Here is a 12,600-nt window from a genome sequence, read left to right as displayed (position 1 = left end):
TATGTAACAATAATAATTTATTAATAATTATTATTTTTACTAGAAAATCGTCTAGCCAATTAGATCAATTGGTTAGACGATTTCCGTGTAAAAACAATACCCAGACAATGTGTTAATAGTTGAAAAAATAAATTGTGCAAAATTAACAGACAACTTCCATTTTTGCAAATTTATTAATTGAATTCTAATTATTTTCAATTACAGGATTTTAATGATATAATTAATTGTAAAATGGATATTATGTTAAGCTAGGACAATTCAAAGCAGTTTTTGCAATTTAACATGAAAAAAAAAAAAATTTATTAAAAAATTTTTTCACTGTCATAGTACATCGAATATATTTTAATATATTATAAAGCATACAGATATATTCTAAATTCCTAAAGTTTCCTTTATTTCTAATGACCCAAAAGTTTGATTAAACAATTTTGAAAAATAATTTATGTAACTTTGAAAGTTTGTGTAATTCTGTAAAATAATTTATACAATTTTGGTATCTGTTCTGTACATAAATCATTTTGTTATTTGTCCAATTTTTTCTGTTTAATAAATGCATGTATCTTAACAGTTATAAGAAGTCAAATAAAGTGCTCCATTATGTAAAGCCATTTATTTCTTATCAGATATACAAAATGGTTTCTTGAAGAAAACATGATATTTTCGCAATTTCGACTTTGACCTTTTTCTATACGAAGCGTATGCATTTAAAATAGAATCCATTTATGGAACACAATGCATCTTAACAATCATTTTCCTCACATCGAATATTATGGAAAACGCATGACTGAAGTTTTGGGTTGACTTGGGCTAGCCTTAGGCGCTAATCCCCGGTTCAAATAAATAAGAAGAAAAAAAGGCTAATATGATTTTAATGCAATAGAAATCCTCTTATTTGTAAAAAGTTACGTGGATTAAAATTCCGAATTCTTTTAGTGAATCGGATTAAAATATCGTATTCTTTTGATGAAATCATCACCGCTAGCGAAATTAAATGTATTTCATAACATTTAAAATTTGAATTTGGTTTTATTGAATATATAATTCGAGAAGTTCAGCCTTTAATAAGACGGTCTAATTTTTTTGAAAAATAATATGCCATTACTTGTTTAAATTATTTTGGAATGCCGGATTTTGATTTTGAGCGCTCGATTTTGCCTCAAGCCATCCAAACGTGGTGATAATTTGCATCCTTGATTGTGCTGTTATGCAAATTTATCTCTCTTTTAGACTCTTTCAACTTGTTTCTACCTTAAGGTTATTTTTTACAAAAGAGGTAAAATTTTTACCTCTGGCTGTAGAAGCAATAATGTGTCATTTTACTACTTTTTTTATTAACTGTCTTGCATGGGGGTGAGATCTTGCAATCGAAGTTTCAACCTCTATTCGGTTATCTAGAGGAGTGGTAGTTAATCTTTTGATCCTCACCATGGATCACAAAGCAGAAAATATTTAATTTCATAAGCCACTGCACCATTGGGGGGGGGTGGAGGAGTTCATAAGTTTTTTAACCGATTAAAGTGGATTTTTAAATTTTTCCCTAAAAAGCCGTATGATATGTTCCAGTGATTTCTTTTTCACCTGTGCAAATTTAAAATATCTTGAAATTGGCTTTCAGATGAACACATTGTATATAATCAAAAAAAAAATTTTTAGCATGGTCGAAGCAGATCATTCGTGGACCGTTATTTCGTGTCGGAAGATCAGAATATTCAAATCTCGAATAAAATCTATCACTCAGTCCTGTTTTCAGTATACCGGTAAAACGATTTTTTTTTATGCAAGGATTTTTATTTGAATAAGAAATCAACATAAAAAAGAAAGAAAAAACTTTATTGGGAAGATGCTTTTTACTCGGGATATTAACTAAACTTTGGTGGTGATTACTCTCGCAGCCGGACTCGACTGTTGTACGGGTGGAGACGGCGAAAGAAAATTCTACGTATGCTTTTAATCCTTTTCATTTCATTTTCACAAGTAAACTGATGATGGATATTTAATCTATTTGACACTATTTTTTGGTAATCAGTCACTCAATCAGTATCTAAAGCGTTGTGGTATTTTAGATTCTCTATTAATTTTATTCTCACAAAATTATGCCAATGCAATTCTACAATCAACAGTTTTTGAAAAAGATTTACATAGTAAAGCAGTTGTTAGTTTTTTTTTTATAAACATCTTTATTTTTATGCAATGAACGTTAAAAGAAATTTTTGAGCGTCATCGAAATCACTTTCCATCAATTTAAACTGCAATAAAATTTGATTTAAAAAATCTAAAAGCTGAGAAACTGTAGTTCTAAAGTACTGATATATATATATATATATATATATATATATATATATATATATATATATATATATATATATATATATATACATACATAACAAAGTAAATAAATGCAAGAAAACACAAAGAAAGTTAAGAAAAACAATAAGTTTCATTTATTGCGCATTAGCTGCAAGTAAACAGAACTCATTAGATAAATACAAAATGAAGATAAAAACAAGGAAAAATTATAGACATAAGAAAAAAAGTTGGGGGGGGGGAATAATATTTAAAAAAATAACAAACAACTGATTACCAAAAAAAAAAAAAAAAAAAAGGAGGATTAAATTTTATTTAAAAAACCGGAAGAAAAAAAAGAAGAAAAAAAAAGATATAATCTTTTCATCAGCCCACACGATTATATTCGCAAAAAAGAGAGTTTTTTTTTTTTTTTTTTTTTTTGCTTTCTCTTTTTCTCTCTTTTCTTTCTAATAACTCTTTTTTGCGGATATAATCGTGTGGGCTGATGAAAAGATTATATCTCTTTTTTCTTCCGGTTTTTTAAAAAAAAATTCATCCTTTTTTTCCTTTTTTTTTGTAATCAGTTGTTTGTTATTTTTTAATTATTATTTCCCCCCCCCCCCAAATTTTATTCTTATGTCTATAATTTTTCCTTGTTTTTATCTTCATTTTGTACATATATATATATATATATATATATATATATATATATATATATATATATATATATATATATATATATATATATATATATATATATATATATCTAATATAAGGGCAACAACCCCTATATTTTGGTGGATTTATTTGTCAAGAAAGCAGGAATAATGAGAACATGTTGTGCACAAGATTTTATTTACTAAATAGATCGTGAAGCCGAAGTCACATCCCCGCTCTCCCGGCTGGAGAGGGGGGACAAAGTTCCAGTCAGATCCGACGGAGTTTAGTTTGTAAACATTATACACCAGAAAAGTCACGCAAAAACATTGCTCCTCTATTTTATAGGATGATTTTTAGTTGTAAAGAGGCCCAGTCATATGCCTTTTACTGTATTCTTACGCCTCATCAAATTTATTTATTACTCAAAGCAAATCGTTTAATCTTTCCTTATATGGAAGTGAAAGATCTTAAAATAACTTCTCTTTTGAAGTATTAATCTAATTATTATTCATTGGCATGTTTTTAGCCTTGAATTCCCAAAATAGAATTTCTACCCTTATCTTTTACTAAAGATATTTTATGAAAACGAATGAAGTTTTAATGCTTTTATTAATACAAAAGTATTTAATTTTTGTATTACATATATATATCATTCATTTGTCATTATATTATTCAGTTTGTTTATGTCGACGTTTTTTGGAAATTGTAGATTATTACATTGCTGAGCGGCGGACATAAAAAATATCTTTTTTCTTAATTGGAATAGTAAAAAAAATAACTTGTTTCAAAAAAAAAAAAAAAAAAAAAAAAAAAAAAAAAAAAAAACAGAATATTTTAGAAACTTTAAGCATAAAAGAAGAAATAAAACTAATTAAACCTATACCTTAATTGAAATTTAAGTAATGCATTTCACAAATCAGATCTTCAAAAAGTTTGTAGAAGTTTGCATATTTAAAGTTCTAATGAAAAATTCATAGAAGTTATAAAAATCGGACATTCTCCTAATCTAATAAAGCGACCCCTTTAGAATCTAACAATACGATATCATCAAAAGTTTGTGAGGTATAAAAAATATCGAGAAAACACAAATTTAAAATTTAACATAAAATCCAAGGTGTTAAAGGCAAAAGCCTCTTAACCCGAGACGGATATTTCTTTACTATCGTTTCCTGTTGCTGTAGCTCTTAGTTGTATTAAAAAAAAATATTAAAGAAAAAGACGTAACAACGAAACACTCTAATAGTTTTTTTTTTCTTTTAAAGATTTTATTTAATCATTCCTGCTACTAAAACTTACTAATTCGTCAAAAAATAAAGAATTTTTTAAATACATGAAAAATATTATTAAATATACCTAAAAAATATTATTAAATATTATTAAATATATGTTATTGTTTCAATTAGCATGATTTGTGCTTGTCCAGTCACTTGGAGAAAATCCTTAATTTCTAAATTATAAATTTATTTAATTCGTCAAAATAAATTTTTTTCTAATGATTAATTTCATAATCAACTTAAAAAAAACAATTTAGGACAAAGCACTGAAAAAAAACACTGAGAAGAAATACACCTCGTTAGTAATTATATGAATTTAGCAACCGATAAATTGTCTAGTGGTTGAGCCATAATTATTGAAATTCACTTATTCAAATGAAATCAGTTTGAACGCAAATATCCGATCATTAGATCAAAAGTTATTCAGGGTGGTTTGTTTATTTTTTTTCGCACTGTATATGTAATGATTTCGTTAGATACATTTCATTGAAATCCATGATAAAACGAAATATACCCTTGAATTTCCACTCATTTTTTAATGAGCCTATTTTTAAGTGTTAATGGATAATTATAAAATGTCCGTCTATTAGTTTTTCATTCTACTATTTTCTTATTTTAAAAAATGGATAAGCGCCATTATTGTTTTAGCTGCTTAATTTCCTGGTGAAATTAGTTTTCGCTGCACAAATGCTATAACACTTAAAAACTTAAATTTACGATCGAGTGCAGGAAGATGTACATTGAACAATTAATGCTAGAATCATTAAGTGTTAAACTTAATTTTAAAAAAAAAGCAAGTGATAGCACTACAGCAACAATAAAAAATCAGTTAATGCAGCCTGGAAAGTTGAAATTACGCGCGTTAACGAGGCCACTTTGTTGATAAATTTAACGTTAAGTTATTATTTCGAAACTCTAATTTGTTTCAAACTTATTAAACTTTCAAGTGGGGGTTTTTATCGCAAAATTTTACTCATTTTTGCTATAACCCCTTCCTTCTCACTTTCGACAGAATAACGGGGTGAAGTTTCGCCTTCTATTTCTCGTGCAAGTGATATTTCCGGGCTGGAGTATTCAAAAATATTAAAGCAATTTATTTCTTTTATGGCCGGAATCATTTTCATTTCTCAGTTTATGCACTGGAGGACAGTACCAGAGTAATGTGTTTAGAGGTAGCTAAGTTATTATAGACTAGATATCATCCTTCCTCAAACTTGTAAGCTAAAAATAAACGCAAGAAATAAAAATGTATATATTGCAGATACACTAGTTCTACATAATTTTCTTGAATGTAAAAATAGGTAGTTTTATAGCCGCTTTCTTCAAAATTATGCGACTGTTAAGGGGTTAAATAATGAACATTTATCCATATTCCAAGAAATTCTATTTTGCTCTCGAGAGTTTTATTTTATAAGTTCGTACTTAATTTGATCATTAAAGTAACTAAAAGATGGGAGATAGAGAGAGAAATCTAGAATGCTTCAGAAATAAATCACATGTTAAAAATATTCTTATTGATATTTTTTAAGAATAAAAAACTAAATTTAAGAAAAATAAAAACCACTGCCTACCATACATCATGAACTATATATACATCTCGGTAAAATTATTTTTCATTTATTTCTTCGTTTTAGGTCACGGATTCTGATTTCTCAAGTATTGAGTTTTTTTGTTTGTTTTTTTAAGCATAGTCGGTAATTTTTTTAAATCCAGATTGTCTTTCATTACGTTACGATTAACATATTAACAAACGAAAGACAAAATTAAATTAATAATATTCTTCATCAATAAAATACTCGTTATTTTTTTAAAACATCCACTTTTTCGAAATCACGAGCAGGGGATGGAACTTTCGAATACAAATACCTAAGAAAATTTCTGCTTTTATTGAGTTATTTAACTATTTAGCTTTTATTTATTAGATAATTTAGTATCCAAAAAAGATGAGGTTTTCATTATTAAGAATGTAAAAGAACAAACAGGTAATTATTTCTGTGACTATGAGCCAGCATTTTTTTGGTTAATCTGCAGTGTCAAGACTCACTATTTTAGTGTCGCCATGTATATAGTAAAAATAATACGAAATTCATGTTTGCAAGCGTTTTTTTAATTAAAACCTTTATTAAAAGTACGGGAAAATGGCGGAAAAGTTCTCATTGGCGGAAAAGTTCTAATTGGCGGAAAAGTTCTAACACTCATTTGTAAACTTATTTTTAAAAAAATTTAAGCAACTCAAAAGCGTGAAAAAGGAGACAAAATAAAAAGAATTGACAAAATGTAAGTTAGAGTTGTGAAGAGTAAAAATGAGGAGAAACAAATCGAATATTAATTTTTCAAACATAGTATTTCAAGTTTTTAAATCTAATAGTTTCGCACGACGAACACTTAAGATTGCAATAATTTTGAAAATTAGAACACTTAAGATTGCAATAATTTTCGAACGAATTGGGAATTAAATAAATAAATAAAAAAACAAGTATGGTTTACAAACAAATATGGTCCCTTTCCGCTCGTCTAATTTTCTTTCAACATCTGTCAAGTTGCAATTCTGCGGACGATATAGAGAGACATGCGTGGTATTTTTTACTGCAATTTCAAACAATCGAATATTAGTTTTAAAATTAATATGGGATTATTAACAGGGAGTATGATGAAATAACGTATTTGTTATTTTATCCTACAACAAAAGTGCGCAACAAAATGATCGACCACTTTTCATAACTTTTACTCTAATGCTCGCGTCTTCACTTTCTGGGACTCAATATTAATATTTCAGGGAGGTGACTTCAAATTTTCTAATTAATCACTGCAGACGACGTCGTCTGCAGTGATTAATGTGTGATTTCGTAACTTAAAATGTACATTTTAAGTTACGAAATCACACGTACCCAAACGTTCTTTCTATGAATAAACATGCCTTTTTCGACGAATTCGGGTTTCTGAACCAAAAAAAATAATAATAATAATAATAAAAATGAAAATAAAAAAAGTAGGAAATAGTCGTAATCTGGGATATTTAGTCTCAATAGCTTGGTCAGAGTGGTCCTATGTTTGAACTCTTTAGGTGTTCTAGATCAGTGGTTTCCAACTGTCGGCCCGAGGGCCGCATCCGGCCCGCGAAGCTTTTTTTTGTGGCCCGCGAACTAAAATATATTAGTTGTCATTTTTTTGCGGACAATTTTCGTAAAAAATCTATATGGGTTTAAAATACTTTTTTCATTAATAAAAACCTAATTTCTTCGTTTCTGTGAAATTTATCATACAAACGATGCAAAAAAAAATATTTCTCAGGTTTTGCATCCGAAAAATATTTATTCAAATACAAAAATAATCGTGTATGTTGCTCTTTTTTATTTCCATTTTTTGTATTTCGTAAATATAATTTAGCATGTGTGTATCAGAAATTTTCTAGAAAAAATTCTCCGATTTAACTTTTTGAAACCACTCATTTTTGACGAAAATATTTACAAGCACATTTGTAAATTTTAAATGTAAATATCTATTCTCTGGTGATTGCAGCAGATAAACCTCAATTTTATCACTGAACATTTTGTGTGTTACAGTGTAAGTTTTAATACCAACCTTTTTAAAGTTTTATATTTTAATTAGATAAATGTTACGCATTAATTTTTTAATACATGAGTGCACATTAAAGTTATTGTAACCCGAATTTTTTAATATGCAATTAAATATTTTTAAAAATCTACTTCTTATTTTAATTTGTAATTCAATACTTTTGTTTTGAACAACTTGGTAAAAATCTGACAGTAATATTAATATTCCTTCAAACATAAAAGAGTCCAAAATAAAATTTTGATAAAGTTGCGGCCCGCCATTTGATTTGTGTTTTTAATTGTGGTCCCCGGCCTCATGTAAGTTGGAAACCCCTGTTCTAGATCGAACACCAAATTGGAATTATTTAAAACATAATTAAAGTTGCGTGCTTTAATTATTGGAACAATAAAAAAAACTTAATTTAAACCATTTTTTTAATAACAATAATATAAAAAGATAACAATAAAAAAATACAACTGACAACTCGAAATTAGCAATTCTAGAGCTCGAATATATGAATAAACAGAATGTGTAAAAAAATAGAATGAGTAAATAAAATAATGTTTTTTTCTTAGAACTAGTGACGCCATCTGTTGGAAGTTTTTGAAGTTACGGTCCACCACATTTTTTTACTATTTTAATTAATGTAAGTCAAGAAAAAAATTCAGTTGTGAGAAGAGCAGTTTCTTACATCATTTAAAAGTATGCAATTTTAAAGGGAAAAATACAAAAATTGAGCGAAATTGATCAAATACTTCCTGAGAAATCGAATTTTAAATAAACAATTTTTTTAAATTTTATTTCTTAGGAAATATTCGACAGATTTCGCTCAAATTTTCTATTTTGCCACTTAAAATAACACTCTTTAAAATTATGTAAAATTTTTTATTTAACACAATTCAAAATTGTTTCACTTTTATTAAATAAAATAATAATAAATTTACTAATGGATGGTGTTTTCAGTAGAAATGTAAACAATAACAATCTCGAGCTCGGCACCTACTCTAGTTCCGGTTAAAAAGTTTGCAGCTGCTTACTACATGTTATTCTGATAGGCGATGTTTTCTAACGGATAATTTTGTTTTCAATAAAAAAAATTTATTAAATGATTTCTGAGCTCAAATCTGCCGTATTTCATAAGATATTAATGTTATTATGTAATTCTGGGGAGTTTGGAGTGAAAAAATTTTTTAGTTATTTTGTTATTTATTATTAAAAAAGGTGACATGGTTGCTAGATTTTGAATAACTCGCTTTTTTGGCAGTCTTAATTTGGCCTCTTTCTATAAGTTTATTACTGTTTGTTCTTGTTGCAAGCTGTGCACCATCTTACGTTAGTGTTAACACTTTTTAGCATCGTAAACACAAGTATTGTTAGCATTGTAAACACAAGTAATAAGTAATCAAATACATTGTTTGCAAGAATCTCCAAACACAACTATACCAAATGGCTTTAAAATACAACGGAAACAGTAACCCGGAAATATAGGCGGTACCGAGATTGCAGCGTTCCTTAGTGTGGAAAACACCATTGTATGGATGCATGGATAAATGAATTTTATAATGGACAATTACAAATCTTAATGCATTCAGAATCCCTCAGAACCACCAACGGAGAATATTTCATTATAGTTTTCTAAGAAAAATAATTATTAAGTTATTTTGAAGCAAAAAACTCTTACTTTCGTTTTCATCTGAAACGGGAAGCGATTATTCACGTGTCCATCTGCTGTCCTTTCACAATTGCCGTGCTGTGAAAACCTTACGCTTTTGCGTTCGTTTGAATTTTCGTAATTAAATCTAACAATTTTAAATGGTAAGTAACTATGTGAGAACAAAGATCAGCATTTATTAAAATTGTGCCCTAATGTGGGTAAAAATGTGGCTGAAAAATAATGTATTTTTATAATATTTTTTACTAATAAAAACATATAATAATTTATATGGTACTCATTTAAACATTGTTAATAGTTAATGGTTCTGAACATCAAAGATTTTTTAGTTCAGTATTCGCGATCGCAACGAACTATAGGGGGCGTTGTTGTATGAGACGCATACCTGCGATTTCTATATGAACCGTCATTCAGTTACTCTGGAGACGTCGTTAATGTAGCGTGTACCATTGCAACGCTCCTTCTTTAATGTTGCTTATTAAATTTAAAAAAGAAAAATGCTTGATCTTCTTTCTTGTACAACCGAAAACAAAATGGTATCTCTTTTTATTAGAGAAGGAACATCCAAAACACATCGGAAAAATATTTGTACATTAACAGAAAAAAATATGTATATTCTTATAAGAGTTAAAACCTAATGCCCGAGAAATAGTATTACTAAATTTAATGATATAACATGAAAGGCCCATTTAAACTTTACATTCTATAGTTTCAAGAATCATATTAGTTCAAAAATTAAAATGAACGAAAAGTATACATAAGCCTCATAATTTTATGAAATTTAATTTTGTAAACAACGTTTTTTGACAACAATTTTTATCAAAAAATTTCAAGTTTCAATAAAAATCATTATTTAGAAACTAAGAAACGTAAAATAAAGAATGCTGACGAAACAAAAACAAAAAAAAAACAATTCTTTTTTGTCGCCATTTTTAGTGCTATGAATATTCGTCTTTGGGATTTGCCAAAAACAAAACAAGATGCAATTTTATTTTTTCAGGAGGGAAATATTTTACCGAAAAAACGAAAATGTACCAATTCCCACAACATAAAACTTTATCTTGGTAAACGTACGTTTTGGAAATGTTATTTCATTTGGAATCTTATTCATCAGAGTTCATATGGCGATATGATTGTTTTGAATCTATGCTAAACTCTATATCGGCTCATTTTCCACCGAAATCCGATTAACTATTTTGATTTTAAATAAAGTGTTTTATTTTATGAATTGTCGCAAAAATTTTAAGTGTAGATTGGCGGCACTTAAAATTTTTATTCCATACTTTTCTGAATCATATTATTTCAAACATTGGAATATACAAGAAGTATACATAAACACATAATGTTATACCATTTAATTTTTCAAAAGTATTTTGAGAACAATTTTTATCAAAAAATTATAAACTAAAAAACGGAAAATAAAGAATTCTTAGGATAAAAAAAAACGATTTTAAGAATTCTTAACATTGAAATAAAAACTTTCATATTGTTTCTTTTTTTATTATTCTTATAGTTCTTAATCAGACGTAAAAAACCATTCTGTAGAGAACCATCATCAAATGAAAAAAAAATATTTACAAGCAAATTTTTTATTGTAAAAATCATTGCACTTACCTGATTTATGATTCCCGGAGAATTCCAAAATGATAAGTTCCTTGTTTGAAAACTTTATTCTCAAATAATAGATACATAGTTTATACCTTCATTACTTTTAGATAACATACTACACAGCAAAATTTTATAATTGATATGAATTTGAATATGTAGCTAAAAACAGAATAGCTGAATTCTAGTTGAACTTATTCTTTCAAAATTAAAAAAAAACTCACCAAGAAAACGATTTAAATTAATTAAGAATCAGCACAAATGGCACTATTTCAAGTAACTTGGATAATTTTTTATTGTTGTTTTCCGAATTATATGGATACAGAAATATATACTATTCTATAACGAAGAAGAATATTCTATAACTATTACAATTCTGTATGTTCTGAATTCATATTTATTCACTGGAATGACGAAAGCAATGTTGACTTCACTTTAATTCGTAATGAATTGAAGACAAGAAATGCATTTTACCTTAATACACACATCTGTAACAGTATCCGAAATCGGAAGCCATCAGTTGCAAGTTTGTTGATAATAGAAATTAAAAATTATTGAGGAATTTTTCTTCAAATGTTTGGCGTGTTCTGTTCCTGAAAGATTTACTAATATTCTGGAGATTTTTTTCAAGTTCTTCGGCCTTTTCCTTAGGGAAATTTTGTTTCTTATTTGCTGCTAAAAAATGGCGTCTGATTCAGTCAATGACTTTGATGGAACTAAATGAAAACGTGATAAATTAATGTCTGATATTTACAGGCTCCCGCTAGACGGCGTACTCGAGCATTGCGATCGCGAATAAAGAGGGGTCAGAATGAGTTATGAATGTCTGATATTACTTAGTAAAATGATGCGTTATAAATACAAAATAATTTTATACTTTCATTTTTTTCAACCGTGGTAATCTTAGTTTTAAGGCCTAATTGTAATTATTTTTATGCTAAGTGTAAAAAAAGGTTGAATGAATTTTTATAATGAATAGCATTAGATTTTAAAAATGTAGAAAAACTCAAGTAATTTATTTTTTTATTTATTTATTCTAACTTGAATTTAATGCAGGGTATTATCGTCAGCATAGCAGTAACCTTTTTAAAAGATTGTGATCCCAGCAAAACTTTCAATTCATTCTTTATAAAAAAAATTTAGTCAAATGAAATAAAGAAGAAATTAATATATAATAGTAAATTTTATTAACTTTATTTCAATTGCGCATCAAACATATGCATTTATTTAGTTTTACATTAGAGAAACAGGAATTAAATTTTATAAATACATATAAAAATAATTTTTCACCTTCTTTCACCTAACTTTTCATTTTGTATCACAAAAACTATCCGATTTAGAAAAATTAAAATTAACAAGGTCAGTTGGTTGATGTTATTGTTAATTTACGTCGCACTAGAGCTGCACAATAGGCTATTGGCGATGGTCTGGGAAACATCCCGGAGGATGATCCGAAAATTTGCCATCACAATTTTGATCCTCTGCGGAAGGGATGGCACCCCCGCCTCGGTAGCCCGACGACCTGCGCGCGAAGTCGAGCACTTTACG

The sequence above is a fragment of the Parasteatoda tepidariorum genome, chromosome 2 (genome assembly GCF_982258835.1).
Source record: "Parasteatoda tepidariorum strain Cologne lab strain chromosome 2, Ptep-v5.0, whole genome shotgun sequence".
Classification (NCBI taxonomy): domain Eukaryota; kingdom Metazoa; phylum Arthropoda; class Arachnida; order Araneae; family Theridiidae; genus Parasteatoda; species Parasteatoda tepidariorum.
This window is presented reverse-complemented; position numbering follows the sequence as displayed.